This window comes from Ostrinia nubilalis, chromosome 20 (genome assembly GCF_963855985.1).
Source record: "Ostrinia nubilalis chromosome 20, ilOstNubi1.1, whole genome shotgun sequence".
NCBI lineage: Eukaryota > Metazoa > Arthropoda > Insecta > Lepidoptera > Crambidae > Ostrinia > Ostrinia nubilalis.
This window is the reverse complement of record NC_087107.1, coordinates 9891782-9907018: the sequence shown is the minus strand read 5'-3', so window position 1 is coordinate 9907018 and position 15237 is coordinate 9891782. Positions and strand designations below refer to the sequence as shown.

The window sequence follows — 15237 nt, the reverse complement described above, 5'->3', positions numbered from 1 at the left end:
AAGCAATAAACATGTACTTATAAAAAACTTAAAATTATTTAAAAACTAAAAATTGCTTAATAATTAAATAAATTATGTGTTATTACAAAATATTTACAAAAAAAAATTTCACCCCCAGCGCCGCAATCGGAAATGGTGCCTAAAAGCAAAAGGCTGGCAGCATTGCCACGTTGTATGGCCAGGCTTATTCTTTGACCGAAATAACTGCCAGCCTTTTGATCACCAGTTACTTCGGTGAGCCTCTTTGCTAGTTCCTTATAAAAGGAAAGAGCAATGAATATTACTATAAGGCTGGGTTGCACCATCTTACTTTAACTTTAACAAACGTCAAAAATCTGTCAAACTCCATACAAAAGCATCGGTTATCGTTATAGTTACGGTCAAAGTTAGGTGGTGCAACTCAGCCTAAATATGAAAGATTCAGAGTTTGGTTCTACAGCAGGCAGTTTTTTTTTCTATGAAAAATCTATCTAGATCAATATCTCATTTTTTTGCAGAAAATAATTTTGAGTAGTTACAGAGATTAGGTTACATTATCTCAATCATCATAAATCAAGACCAAACGCTTCGCAGTATAAAGATCGTAGTTTATGGCAGTAATTTTTTATTAAATTTTCTCATTTATTTTCGCTGTTTAGAACTGGCGAAAGAAATAAAAAATGATGATAACAGTTTATATTTAAGTTGCGCAGCTTTTGATACACGCATTATCGTCTTCAAACTTAAAACTTTATGCGATATATTTCCATCTCCCACTATCCTTAAGACTCACTCTAGCCAACTAAGTTTCATGAACCTGGTTAGGACCCAAGTGAATTTTGTCAAACGCCACCGCACCGCTCGTAAAATTTAACCTTTCATTAACTCCGTGAAGGGGCAGAGCCTAAATTCGCAATTTCAACGAAAGCGAACGCTCTAAGGGTTAATATAGACCCAACAAACGAATTTAACTCGGCGATGCGTATCTTTGAAACATTTAATTTGTTTACATTTTATTTTAGTAGCGTCATATTTCTGATGATTTTACAACCAGTAGGAAACAAAATTATGTACTTTAATTTCAACGACTACTTTACAATACGAATTTACGAAGCTTTGAGTCCCAAATCGCTTACAAAATCACATAATTCTATACAAATCCTTTTACGATTTTAAATCAATGATCAAATTAACAATTTTGACTGAGGTACCTAAAAACAAAATTTACCTTTGTTTTAGAATTACAATCACTTACGCCCCATGATTGCATAAGTGAAGTAGCAAATGCAACACACAGCGTTGAATACAGCTCTGTGATTGGTTCATGTGTAACCCTGTGCGTCCACGCGGACTGTGAGACCTCATAGTAATGTTTGTGAATACGGGCGTTAATTTATTACGCGTGTGAGAGCAGACACGAGTAGATGTAATGTGTATTATAATTGGCGATATTTTGTCTTCATGCAATTTTGTGAATTTTTTGTATAAAATTCCATCTTAGACCCGCGCCTTATGTGTACTTTCTAATTCTTAAAAAAATAAACCTAAATCTCTTTTTCTATCGTAAATTTCCCTTTTAGGTCCCTCGTTAGATGTTAACCAGCAGTTCAAAGTAAAACATTGATTACAAGAACTCTGTGGAATGTACAATGGCTACAGTTTTGCCGCATGTAAGGCAAATTAAATGTCGACACAGTCGTCTGCCTTATTGTACCTTTTGCTACAATTTTTGCTACGTGCTAGTGGTGCTAAAATCCAATATACTGGATACTGGTTCTTACACACGGGTCTGTCTGTGTAAATTGTCTTTAGGAGTAGAATAAAATGGAAAATTGTACAGTGTCAGATGGAATAGTAAAGAAGTTATTACACAGGGTGGGCGGGTATATAGCTCGTAGAGCTAATAGCCGCTGGGGCAGGAAAGTTCTTGAGTAGCGACCAAGAGCCGGAAGACGTAGCGTGGGCAGGCCTCTCACTAGGTGGATCGAAGATCTGGTGAAGGTCGCGGGAGATGCCTGGATGCGAGCGGCGCAGAACCGGTCTTTGTGGAAATCCTTGGGGGAGGCTCGGCTGAAACAAACGAACGAACAGGGTGTATTGGTTTAGACAAACTCGTAGGGTGGGTAATGTCATTTTGAGAATACAAATTCTCGACCATAATTTGATCCTGATAGCTGTATTTTTTACGTTTTTTTTCTCCAATATGTTTTCCCCGTATATTTTCGACATAATTTTTGGTTGGTTTAATTCTTTCAAACATACGTATTTGACGTAATAAAAGTAAGATAATTCATGTGTGTCATGGCTATGGTAATTTCTAGCTCCAACACTTTCCCGTAATCAGGCTACCTAGAAAAATATAGGCAATATGCATTACTAATTACACCATGAATATTCCTAGAACCTAAAACGGTCTACGAAGGTTTCTTCTATTATAACGATTATAACCGTGTAATAAAACTCTAGAAGGTAAATTTCTCCTATTTTGAATAAAAAAAGACTTGCTGGCTTCGTTCGTGTTAATTTTCGGTTTATAATAAAATACATCACAATATTTTTTTACAATTATTTTAACTCCATTGCTAGAAGATCAAAGCAGTATCCCAAGGGCGTCGTAAGGCGATTGAAAATAAAATTTGGAGAATGGCAATTTCAAAGAGTCCCGTTTTGGGAAGATTATGCTCAGAAAAGCAAGCACATTCATGTTGGTTAAACTTTTTCTGATAATTTGTTGCTAGTTACTACTACTTACTATACTACTAAGTTAGTGGTACTATTACAACTGGTATGGTAAGTACCTACCTAGTTTTCAGTCAGATGAGGGAGTTAATTAGCGTCCATAATGTGGCTATCTGGCAGATATTCCTACTGATAAGTAGTGGAAACAAAGGGCTCGCCAAAGCTTTACTAAGTTTCCAAATACTTTCTTTAAGGAAGAAGAAAATTGTTTAAGTAATTTCCAAAAGTATTAATAATTCGTTAGAAATCAACCCATCAAACAGTGTTTTCTGATCTCTAAATACTTCCTTTGATAAAGTTATTCGAGATATCTCTTCTTTGAAGAATTACCAAATAATTTTAGCGTTCATTGAGATCAAAATATTGAATCTGCAGCTTCTAAATAATTTGTAAACAATACTTTCCTAAGTTTTGTTGAAATGGGTTTATTTTTGACGTTAATGACTTTAAGATCTCACTTTGATTGACCTTTCAAGACGCAGGAAAGGTATCTTTGTTATTATTTTATAAAGTACCTACTTATTTAAATAATGAAACTTCTGACACTTACTTTAATGTAAGAAGTCAAGTACTCTGCGTACTTGACTTCTTACATTAAAGTACTTTTGGTTTATTTTTCTGACAGTTTGGTGAGACTAAAAAGGTTAAGAAGTTTCCAAACTCGTTTTAATTTGGATCTTTGTTTAGAACACATTGGTACTCTGTACTTTCTATAGGTTTAGTAGCTACGGCCAAGAGCTACCAAGTGAGGATCAGGCTGAAGGTCGAAGCGAGTTTCACCCGGAATCCTAAACCACAGAGGAACTGGCTATCTTACCTCTGATGGAACACCAAAATACACACTGAGTTTCTCGCGCTGCTTCTTCTCAGCACTGACACATTTATTGTTCCGAAGCAGTGCTAGGGTTAATACTGGGACGTGTACTAAGTGCTTTTTAAAAGCCTATAAAAAAGTTTTCACAAATAGGTGAAAAATCTAAATCGATCTACATGGAAAACATTGGGGGAGGCCTATGTTCAGCAGTGGACGTCCTATGACTGAAATGATGATGATGAAGATGATGAAAAAAATCTAATAATGTTTTTCTTTGTTCCAGATAACCTGCTCAGCGGGTAGGATGCGGCGGCATGCACCGCATCGTGCTACTAATGGCGGTGCTTGCCAAGGCTGTTTCGCCACAGACCAGTGCCATAGGTCAGTCTCTGTTTCATCATCATCATCACCATTATCATCATCATCATCTCTATTATCATCCTGCAACGCACAAAAAGCTAACGCTATGTACGGGTTCAGTTCCTGCACGGTAATATTATCACGCCATAGAACATTCTCATTTAGACGAAGTTATTTGCTAAGTTATTATTGGACTTTCTTTCTCTAAAAGTTGTCACTGCATTCGTTTGAGCCAAATGACGTACACTGCTAGACAAAGGCCTCCCCCAAGATTTTCCGCGACCTTTACCAGATCGTCGGTCCACTTAGTAGGAGGCCTGCCCACGTAAGTCTAGATATTAGCACGTCACTACCTTGTTTAATATACCACGCAATCTTGTATACCCATTCTTATAAGATACACCATACAAGAATGCATGGTAAATTCAGTGAACTGCTCCTGAATCGAATGTACCTACTACTCTATTTCTATTTATTTATATTAACCGGCAGACAGTGGTGACTGAGTTTGTTGCGGCGCTTCTTCTCAGCACTTGCCAAATGTTGATCTCGAAGCGCTGGTAGGGTAAAAAGATAATGAGACATGTAGAGGCATCTTAAGAGCAAAATAACGATTTGTAAGAACTAGGTATTTATTAGTCTAAACAAATAAAGAAATTTTGACTTTGACTTTGACACGCTACGTCTTCCAGCCCGTCACTGCATTAGCCGAATTTAAAATCCAAATTCTTTCTCCACAGTTCCAAGCACTGAACCAAGCATCTCCACCACCATGGCGCCCCCACCGACGGTGTTTCGCAACCCTCGGCCTGTCACGGGGAAGCCCCGGCGACCGAGGCCAGGGAAGGCCGACTCGCCCATGCTGAACTACATATTCGACTCGTACGCGACGAGCAACAAGCATTTTCATGACAAGTGAGTACAAAAATGCTTTTATGACACAGAATATACCTACATATTCCATGACTTCCCGAGAAAAGTTTTAGGATGACCCATGTTGAATGAAATTCGACTCGTACGCAATGAGAAGCAAGAATTATCATGACGAGTACGTGGCATAATATTATTAATATTATGTTTGTACGCTTTGGAGCTCACATATTATTATTATTATTTGACACTTTACCAACCACGGAAACTACTTATTGCAGGACTTCTTGGAGACGTCTTAGACTGGTCCGAGCAGATATAATAAATAATAAATAAATATCTTTGGACAATTTCACACAGCGCTATCTAGAAATAAGATTAGACTCGTATTTACGCAACGAGGAACAAGGATTTCTCCAAAAGATGGCATCTTTTGGAGAATAAACAATACTGATCGCCCATAATACTGAATCAAGTTTGTCCCCACTGATAGTTTTCAGAAACCCTCGACTTGCTAAACTTCATTGAGGTAAGTACTTTTTTCAGCTGAAAATGTGCGTGGTGAAAGCCGTCCTCAGCTGAAAAATATACCTACAATAAAATTTTGGTATAAGTTTTACCCATAAAGTTAATATAGCTAGCGAAAGGAATATTAACTTTATGGTTTTACCATAGCACAGGGCTTCCAATTTTATGCATTAAAGTGAGCAAAGGCAACAAAAATAAAAGCTATTTTCTGTTGAAAACATTTTAATTTAAAATAAACCAGTCCTTTAAACTTGGTCCGATGAAAGTTTTAGAAAACAAACATTATTGAACCGCTCTGATACTATCAAGAGCTATTATTAAAATGAATGGCTTTATTTTATTTAAATTCTCGCTTTTAAATATACCGTGTTTTTGATTATAATGTAATACGATTTTATCGCAGTTAATTGCAGCGTGATAACATCTGGTTTCAACCATTTTTCTGTTATCACAATAAAGTTGAAGTCAGTAAGTTTACTTCAACAGGTAAACGTCAAAATCGTCTTTTTGATTCCTCTAAAAAGTATGTAAACGAATTGGCATTGTGTTAGGAAGTATAATGTTCCTTTGATATCTTTTTTTATTGATCGCAACTAATCCTCTTTGGGGGAGGTTTATTTCTGCCAATGTCGAGTGATTATTTTGATAAAGTTAACCAACAGAACATGGATGTTTTACTTCTATTGTTTTTTGTATTGCTGTAAGTCAATTTGTATCATTCTATTTTTGGTACCAAATAAATATTTTTTCTTTATTTCTTTTTTGTGGATTCCGTGGAGACAACCCGTAAGCAGGTTTCAAGACGCCATCAGCCCACCAAAATATATTGTTAATACGAAACTTTCAGTATAAAGTTACCTACTGCATACACTTTTATTGTAATAATATCAGTTACCGCCTATTTCGAATAACGCCTCAATCAAGATAAGGAAAGGGCGCAATTTTGGATTTTTTCCTTCATACCGTTTCTTTGTTCTTATCCCATGTCGTTAACTACAAACATTACTTTTATAACCACTATACTCGTAGCTAACGATTTTTCCCTTAAACTGTGAAGAAAATTAACCGTAAAAATTCTGAATGGTATCTTTAGGCGTCTTAAATACAGCCCAAGGTGAACAGATAACCAAATTAACCAATATTCTTTCAGTTGTTTTTATTTTTTTATCAGTGGCTAAACTTTAAAAAAGACTCATTTCGTCATTTGGATCTTGATTTTGACCACTACTAGATACTTTTTAATCTGTATTTTAGGTACAGTCAGTCAAATAATGTGAATCCAATAGGTGCCTCAATCAATGTGCTTACTTTGACTGGTTACATTAATATGAAATATTGAATATCAGAATGATCATTTTGGCTATCTTAGACGCTTCGATCTATCTGACGCTGACGCCGCTCTAAGGCAAGGTTTCCACCAAATCCCGCGGAGAATATTAGATTTCATTCAGATTGAATGAAATTGACAGAATGAAATCTGATTGGTTTTTCAAAACATTTCTCCGATCCGCTACCTACGCCTTGCTGGAAACCGGGCCTAACACGTTCTCTTTCATGTGTAGAACGTTTATATGTACTATCTATACATCTATAGCAGCCTTTGGGTTCCCCTTCGAACATAGGCCTCCTCTTCAACCCTCCATCGACTTATGTCCCTGGCCACACGCATCCAGTTCACTCCAGCCTGTTGCCGGATGTCGTCTCTCCATCATTTAGGCGGTCTTCCCCTGCCGCGGGTGTTGTTGCGGGGTCTCCACTCCAGGGTCTTTCTGGCCCAGCGATCCTGGTTCATCCGTGCCATGTGCCCTGCCCATCTCTATTTACGGCTCTCAATCACTTCTACAACGTCACTAACCCCCGTCTTTTCTCTGATCCACTCGTTCCTTTTGTGATCTTGTAGGGAAACGCCAAGCATCTCACGTAGCAACAGAAAACTGGACTGTACTGGCTGATCTTCTTACTCTATGAGTTTAGTGACTATAAAGTTGATGGTTGCATCAAAATACCTTATCGCGATAATTTGGTTCGGTTACGGCACAACTTCATTACTGAAAGACATTTGGCCAAGATTAATCAACTGATATGAAGGTAACAGGTAATCTGTGTGTTCAAGTAATGCTTGTACGAGTATACTGCAAATGATGCGTTGAGGTAACAGTATGATACTAAGGGCCCTCGCCCACGGCGACTTTTTGTAGCGATGCAGTCGCGCTGCTGTAGCGCGTTAGTAGCGCGTTGGCATCACTTCTGTAGTGCAAATGCGACTAATGCGCGTTAGTAGCGATGCTGTCGCGCGTTTCATAAACGCCGTGGGCGTGGGCTCTAAGCTGGGCCCCGATTACGCTAATTTTTAACGTCTCCAATACAGACGCGCTTCTTCGATTCTGCGATATGATTGGTCAAAACAGCTGAAGTCAACTGTTTTGACCAATTCGTATCGCAGAATCGAAGAAGCGCGTCGGCATTGGAGACGTTAAAATTAGCGTAATCGGGGCACTGAACATTTTATAGAATTGGTAGGTAAGTCTCAGTATCTGATGAAGTAGATTACTGTGGGTTCTTCATAAAATCGTCACGTTGATCTACTTTAATACATTACGTGCATTTTACTTACATAAAAACGTTCAAGTTACGTTTTTTTCCACGTCACTAAGGCTCAGTTGCACCACCTATCTTTAACCGTTACTATGAAGATAACCGGTCTTTTTTGTATAAAGTTTGACATTATTTTTTGCGTCTGTTAAAGTTAAAGTAAAATGGTGCAACCCAGCCTAAGTTAAGTAAGAAATTTACTACCCCAGACATTTTACACGACGTCATCATATTAGCCAATATATAATCGAATAAATATTTTTACACACAAATTGTGGGTTCTGACGTGGTAGATAAGTTTTTAACCACAGCAACAAATAATTTGGTCAATTATTGGTCGTCGTTGCTACATTTTTAACATCGTTACTGACGTTAAAATAAACAAAGTTATCGTAGTATCATAGCTATCTACTAGTAATTAAGTCAAGGTTAAACAGGTCAGAACTAGAACCTAACGAGGGGTTATTAAATAAGCCAATGAATTATTAATTTTCAAGTCGTAAAGGCTTCCAAACTAGGCAGTTAATAGGCCCTTAAATTGCCTTAATTTCACGGGCCAAGAGCGGTTGCGGCTAAAATAATTATAATGCCGAAGTGATTATTACTGCCTATCTAATAACCTGTTGTGTTATAATTTCATAGTACATTATTATACATTTTCCTGTTGATATTTATATAATATTAAAGGTGTTTTTGGTGCTACAAGCATGTGAGTTATTGTAAAATTGATAACTGTACAACATAGGATAAATTATACGTTTTATAGGGCCCTCGCCCACGGTGACTATTTCGACAGCATCGCTACTAACGCGCGTTAGTCGCATTTGCAACGCACTACAGAAGTGATGCCAACGCGCTACTAACGCGCTACAGCTGCGCGACTGCATCGCTACTCGCCGTGGGCGAGGACCCATAGACATGACACATGCGCCCGTATTCACAAATGATGCTTGCTAAGTGAAGCAGCAAATCGAACGCACAGCGTTGAATATAGCTTTGTGATTGGTTCGTGTGTCACGTCACCTTGTGCGTCCACGCGCACTGTGAGACTTCATAGTAATGTTTGTGAATACGAGCTATAGCTATTATCTCTTAGTAGGCTTACCTAAAATGAGATTTTAAGTTTCTAATAGTATTCCAGTGTTGACTTACTTGGTAATGTCTACTGCATTACAATTCATTTTGACTGAAAAACTTCTGATAATATCACGTGCCTTAAGTACATAATTCGTTTTAAAGAAGCTTTTTGTCGTCCCTGAAAAGTTTAGCAGTTTTCATAACGAGGTAAGTATCACAACTAGGATGATGTTAAATTAATTTGTAAATCCAAAGCCAGCTGGATTAAACTAAGCAGAAATTTTGTAACATTATTACGTCGCAAAACAAACGAATTGGCCCCAGGTTTATAACATTATTACATTACAAAAAACCGCTTTCCTAAAAAAGTAATTTTTGAAGACACCTCTGTCAGGGACCAAATTAATAATATTAATTCAGCTTACACTGTGTTTCAGTGTAATATTGTAGAGTTAATTTGTACTCGTGGCACGTCCACAAAAATGGATCCACTTTGAATAAAACACCCTGTAGGGTCACATTTTTCTTTGTGAGAAAACGAGAGACTCGGAGTTCCGTAGAAAATTAACGACAATGAGAGGGATTGGGTATTGTCTAAGGGCGTTTTCAGATTTGCTTCTTTTGAAACCTTGTGGAAGACGCTCTTGTGTGAGTTTCGAAGCACAATAAATCTATACTAAGATTGATAAAACAAAGAGCTTGTTTGATTTCTTGAATGCGCTAATCTCAGGAAATAACTGGTCCGATTTGATTTTTTTTTGTGTTGGATAGCCCATCTATTTATGAAGTCTTTAGGCTATACATACATATAACATCACCCTACGGCCAATAGGGGCGGAGCAGTAAAGAAAAATGTGACAAAAACGAGAAATATCTTTGATACCAAATAAACATTTTTTTTTCTTTCTTTCTTTCTTTCAAATGTTATTCAAACTAACATAGTAAGACACGGGTCTTAACGCGACGTTAATTAAGACCCGTGTCTTACTATTTTAATTGAAATGGAACGAAAGTTTAAAATCTTATATTATTTAAACTATTTTCACGCGTACGAAGTTGCGTTGAAGTCAGATCATAAAACTCGAACTAAATGTGAATTTATAAGGCTTCCTAAGATTCAATCTAAGAATGTCAGACAAAAAAGTGTTTCTAATATATTTCTGTTACAAAGGAACCCCAAAAACCCGTAACTTATATGTACGCGATGTTCTAAACGAGTTCTGTAAAAGGGACAAGGATCATAACTTTATATCAGATCATGTATGCCACTTTGTCTTTGGTTTCATTCTGAATGTTCGCAACGTGAAATATCTTTCAATGTAGCTTTAGAGGTCCCTATATTTTTTTATGTCAAGATGTCCTTTAAAAAACTTTTGTCCAGAGCTTCGCACGAGCAAATTTCGGTCGTCAGGCAAATACAGATCCGTCCGTCCGTCCGTTTTAGCCGAATGACGTCCACTGCTGGACAAAGGCCTCCTCCAAGGTTTTCCATAATGAAAGGTCCTGCGCTGCCCGCATCCAGGCTCTTCCCACGACTTTCACCAGATCGTCGGTCCACCTAGTAGGAGGCCTGCCCACGATACGTCTTCCAGCCCGTGGTCGCCACTCGAGAACTTTTCTGCCCCAACGGCCATCGTCTCTACGAGCTATGTGCCCCGCCCACTGCCACTTGATTTTAGCAATTCTGCGAGCTATGTCGGTCACTTTGGTTCTCCTGCGGATCTCCTCATTTCTGATTCGATCACGCAGGGAAACTCCGAGCATAGCCCGCTCCATCGCCCTTTGGGTGACTTTGAGCCTTCTTATGAGGACCATAGTAAGCGACCACGTTTCAGATACAGGTAAGATTTCATTTTTCTTAAGCGCGTATCGTGTTAAAAACTGTTAAATTTCGATCGTAACAAAAATAATTGCGCACTTGCCCCCTTTCTAGAATCGCGGTAAAAACTAAGCTTTGTTTTTACCCGACTACGCCAGAAGGAGGGTTATGTTTTTCGATGAGTCTTAAACTATTTCTATACCATTGTTTAAATCATGGCACCATCGTGGTTTAGTTGTATAAGCGTGAAATGGAATAGCTAAGTAAAAGATGAGAAATAGGTACTTTAGAATTTATAACATTAGTGTAAATATTGCATAGATTGTTGTTTCAAAGAAATAAAGTCACACTCTCAAAGAAGTTAAGTACTAAAATAAGCGATGTAGCATAAAAATACGTTCTTATTTTCTGCCAAAATGTGCTTCACTTTGGATAACTTTCGGAAAATCTTTGACACGTCTTAATACGCTTTCGCTGTTATTTTCGAAGTTTTTTAATTAAATTAATCGAGCAAGACTCGTTAACGCGAACTTTGGCACCGCACGTACATTGTACAGTCTAGAACATTATCAGACTATATCTACATTTTTGATGCAAAATAACACCTATTACAACTACATAGAAGCCACAGTGTTTAACCCTGATATGCTGTAAATTTTTTAATCGACTATGCCAGACTAAATTTTTCAAGCAAAATTGCACTTTATATGAAGCCTATAGGTGTTTGTCGAAGCGCACTCATTTTGAGGCGCACCAAGTGACTTGACTGAAACTTGACTTTTGCCCGTTTTCACCATATATCCCTAATGTTTAAGTGGCCCCTATAAAAACAAAATTCCTGTTATGTTATGTAGGGGTCACTTAAAAATAGGGATTGATGGTGAAAATGGGCGTTAATGTTCTATGTCCCCTAGATGGGACAGAAGGCGTCCACAGCAGTCCTCCATCGCGTTCGATCTTGAGTTTCGCGTTTCATCACGCTTCAAGTCTTGCCGATTTTTTTCGCCTTTCATTGGACCCGCAATCAAATTAATAAGAAGAACATAATTAGGAGGAGAACAAAGTAAGGGTTCGACTTCCCTCCCTTCCTATCACTGGGTCTCAGCTCAGGTATAGCTTTATATTAGTAAGCATAGGGGCGCTTCGAGGTATACCTCCTTAATAACCGCGACATAAGTTGCCACAATGTAGAACTTGTTTTGTTGTCTGTACTTGGCCTGATAATTGTGCCGGTTCTGCAAAAGTAAGGCTACATACAGAAGGCGTAATAATTCTAAAACTGTGGTTATGTTATGTGAGAATGTTGGTTTGAATGTCCCGAAAAGTTTTAATTAGAATTGGTATTAACTTTAACTTCGTTACTTACTAACATAAGAAACACTTTTCGTAATATAAATAATGTTAGATCTTTGTATAACTTTACTTACAGGAAACAAAAGAGGAACTTTCGTACTTATATTCTTGTAATAAGGAGAAATAAACTCTTTGTTATAACTTAGTTATAATAAATATGTAGATTGTAGGTAGGTGTACATTATGTGGTATGATACGTGGGTGTTAACATAATATGTTGTATAATATTATTCATTTGTTCGAAGTTATTATTACTAGGTATACTTTGTTTCTAAACTTTTAAAGAGTAAATTGATGTATATTAAATTGTGAGTTGAACATTTTCTAGGTAAACGTAAACGGTTTGGTTATAGGTTAGTCTTATTTGTTTTAGCAGTAACGATGACTAAATAACCTTCATTTTCAGATTATCATTATATTATAAGATTTTAAACTTTCGCGTTCCATTTCCATTAAAATAGTAAGACACGGGTCTTAAAGCGACGTTTATTAATGAGTTACATAATGTACTCACGGCTTGACGTTTCGGCTGCGATGCTGCAGCCGTGGTCACAAGCAGACAATTAATAAATGTCGCGTTAAGACCCGTGTTTTACTATTTTACTATCATTATATTTTCAGTCATAGAACTGCTCCACTGCTAAACACAGGCCTCCCCCAATGATCTCCACATTGGCAGATTGGAAGAGACGTGCATCCAGCGCCTTCCTGCACCTTTATGAGGCCGTCGGTCCACCTTGTAGGTGGACGTTTCACGCTGCGCTTTCCAGTATGTGGCCCCCACTTAAGAACCTTGCTGCCCCATCGATCGCCAGTTCTGCGTACTATGTGCCCTTTCCATTTCTCCTTAAAAATACTAATTCGTCAGGCTTTTCCATTTTCAGTATACCTTTCACAAATAGAGCCAAAACTGCAACGAAACAAAACTACAAGAAGTAATTTTTTGCAGGTTCAAGCCACCTTCGTTCGAGGATGGGAAGGCATCGGATGACACCCTCGTCAACGCTGACACAGGCTCAACGGTCACCTTTGACTGTCGAGTCACTTCCCTAAGGGATAAAACTGTAAGTAATCAAAACGGGACTATTCTCACCTCTCTTTCCCACCGTTGCAACTCCTGTATAGCCAGTATTTACAGCTTTACCGCCAATAAAACTCCAACCAGTGACGGCCATGTTTGTACCAGGGGAAAGTTAAATGTCGTTGGACCCGCAACGAAACTAATCAGAAGAACATAAGTGTAGGTTTGAAATTAAGCTAAAATACATTGCATTAGGCTCTTCTTGCTATCACCTCTATCACAGCTGCATAAGATGCTACAATGGTTAGCTAGCTTGTCATCAAAGCCGACACATGTATCTTTGACTGCCGAGTCACCTCTCTAAGGGATAAAACTGTAAGTACTTTTCGTCATCGTTTCTGCCAAATAACGTCCACTGCTGGACAAAGGCCTCCCCCAAAGATTTTCACAGTGACCATTCATTCGCTGCTCGTAACTTCCCGTAAGCTTCACCAGTTCTTGGGTCCATCTAGTGGGAGGCCTGCCCACATTACGTCATCCTTTTTCATCGAGAACTTTTCTACCCAATGGTCATCAGCTCTACAAGTACAAAAATCTAATAATAGTGTACTTTTCAGGTATCGTGGATAAGAGTATCAGAAGACGAGAATTTGGAACTACTAACGGTAGACCTCGACACACATACCGCAGATTCTAGGTTCGTACCTTGATTGTACTTCAAACTCACTTATTTAATTAGTTTTAGTAGTACAAAGAAGACTTTGATCATAAGTGGCTGCTTTGTGGTTTTGCTTTGAGCTATACCTATTCTAAGTGTCTCGCTAACTAAGCCATAAAAAAGCTAGCTAATTTCAAATTTGAAATATCTCACAAATAAAAAAAAACTTACACATGAAAGACGCGCATTTATCAACCCAGAAAGGGATCGTAGCCGTATCAACTTGAGGCGGTCAGTATTCTTTGTATGAAACTCCATACTGCAACGCACACTTATCCACACCGTAACGTAAACGCTTCTTCTCGCGGTTGACAGGGCGCGAAAGGCGATACGGTGTTGATCACTTTCCGAGTTGATAAGTCTGCTATGAGCTTATCATGACACTCCATCCTAGTAAGTCTTTACCCTAGTCCTTCAAAATAAGCTTTAGCCACTGCCATGAAGAAGTACCTACGGTTACATACATTATTGTTTTAACTTAACCTCATGCATACCTGCCATTGTCTGTACAAAACTATTGTCCCTGCACCTTTTCCGGTTCGCACTCGAGATAATACGTCACCATAAATTTTCACTTAAATCGGATTCACCTGTGCCGGTTTTTACCGGACCCGTATAAACCGGCAGAGATTCATGGCTCGTGTGAAGGGGCTTTTACTTTTAGTTTTTTCGTGAATAATAAAATGTTATTTACGGCAAGGGTAGTTGATAGTTATGAGGCTTTAATTCAAGCGGTGATGTATCACTTGGAAGTACATTTTGCCGCAATTCGAGGTGTTTTTACCGAGTTTTCCGCATTAAATGCCGTAATTTTACCGTTAACTGAATTGAGTTATTTATTTTGCCGTTACTTAGGCTGAGTTGTACCACATAACTTTGACCGTAACTATAACGATAATCAGTGTTTTTTGTATAGAGTTAGACAGATTTTTGACGTTTGTCAAAGTTAAAGTAGGATGGTGCAACCCAGCCTTACACAAGTTACATGTAAGCAACTGAAGCAAATAAGTTCTTGCGTGTTTAACCAAAAAACTGTTGAAAAGATAGCACTGTCATATAAAAATAATGTTTTTTCTTATTCTTGTTAAACAAAGATGAGATTATTTTTTGCCCTATCCTTTCACCATAAAAATACTGCTACTTACTAAAATTGAGTAAACTGAATACAATCAGATAAGGCTTCAATCAGTGATGTGATTAATAAAATAACAGTTGGATTTTTTATAAAATTACCCAGTTATTGAAAGGAAACTATTCAGTCAGCTATCAAATAATATGCTAAACAAATAACTGGAAATGCAATGTTACGATTTTCTTTTTTTTTGCACACAAACATTATTCTCATTTTACAAAACAACTAAACACTG

At 37.9% G+C, this 15237-nt stretch overlaps 1 long non-coding RNA gene across 1 annotated transcript in view; it reads left to right on the top strand.

Moving 5' to 3' along the window:
* LOC135081632 (uncharacterized) overlaps positions 1–4706 on the top strand; it is an 83664-nt gene extending 78958 nt beyond the window's left edge. Inside the window, exons 2-3 of the long non-coding RNA XR_010259227.1 lie at positions 3816–3913; positions 4633–4706. This is a non-coding gene — a long non-coding RNA (uncharacterized LOC135081632). The remainder of the gene's footprint in view (positions 1–3815; positions 3914–4632) is intronic.
* The last annotated feature ends 10531 nt before the right edge of the window (positions 4707–15237 follow it).